Below are 1,465 nucleotides of genomic sequence, written 5' to 3' on the forward strand. Positions count from 1 at the left end.
TCATCAGTGAAAACAAGGCCAGGGGCAGACTGTGGAACAGACCATCAATTACTCATATGCAAATTCAAACTGAAGCTGAAGATAATGAAAACAAGTACACGTGAGCCAAAATATGACCTTGAATATATCCGACCTGAATTTAGAGCTCATCTGAAGAACAGATTTGATAGTCTCATGTAGAGCTGGTATTCTCCCATGTAGACTGTCACATAATTCACAATAAAAAGTTAAAAATTTATAGCCTCGGAAAACTCTAAATTGGGTTGCTATGATTTGAAACTGACTTGATGGCATACAACATTAATAATACACCTGATTATTACTGGGTAGTGAGATTACAGGCCATTTCTATACTAAAAAAAAATAAATTTGGTAATTGTTGGAAATCATTAATTATGTTGGGACGTGCCGCTTTAACTAGTGTCTTTATTTTTAGTTTTCTTTGCAATGCCCAGGAACTAGTGATTTTCTTGATGTACACTGGAGTCAAGAATTATTCATTTCAATTCCTGTAATGCTGGAATGGTATAAGAATTTGACCTATCTCTAAATATGCAGGTTTGTCTGTTATAAATTTGCACCTTTCTGCTCACACACACACAAAAGTGAACTGTACACCATGTCTGCCAGTAACAGGCAAGAGTCCGGAGCTTGTTTTAATTGGTCCTGCCCATTGCTTTGCTTGGAGTCTTGGTGGCGCCGTGGGTTACGCTTTGGGCAGTGCACTGAAATGTCAGTGGTTCAAGCTCATCGGCTGAGCCATAGGAGAAAAAGGAGGCAGTCTGCTCCCATAAAGGTTTGTTGTTGTTAGGTGCCACTAAGTCTGTTTAACTCATCTTGTTAGGTGCTGTTGAGTTGATTCTGACTCATAGTGACCCTAAGCACAACATTAGGCAACACTACCTGTTCCTGCGCCATCCTTACAAGTGCCATTATACTTGAACATATTGCTGCTACCACTGTGTCAATCCATCTTGTTGGGGCTCTTCCTCTTTTTCACTGAACCTGCACTTTACCAAACATGATGTCCTTGTCTAGGGACTGGTCCCTCTTGATAACATAGCTGAAATTTAAGACACCAAGTCTTACCATCCTGGTTTCTAAGGAACATTCTTGTACTTCTTCCAACAGATTTGTTTGTTCTTCTGGCAGTCCATGGCACTTTTAATATCCTTCAATACCATAATTCAAATGTATCAATTCTTCGGTGCTCTTCCTTATTCAATGTCCAACTTTCACATGTGTGTGAGACAATTAAAAATACCATGGCTTGGCATCCAGCTGATAAGAAGAGAGGGCATATACATAAGAACACCCTCACTTGCAGATAAATACCCACTTATCCTGGCTTCAGTGACTGGATGATCAGTGCTCAACCAGAAGTAAAAAGAAGAGGAAAAAAAAAAAGTATTCTCATACAATTTGATGAACTTGACCTACACCTATGGAAGCAGTAGCTCAAAAA

This window comes from Chrysochloris asiatica, unplaced genomic scaffold (assembly GCF_000296735.1).
Source record: "Chrysochloris asiatica unplaced genomic scaffold, ChrAsi1.0 scaffold00340, whole genome shotgun sequence".
In the NCBI taxonomy this organism is placed as follows: domain Eukaryota; kingdom Metazoa; phylum Chordata; class Mammalia; order Afrosoricida; family Chrysochloridae; genus Chrysochloris; species Chrysochloris asiatica.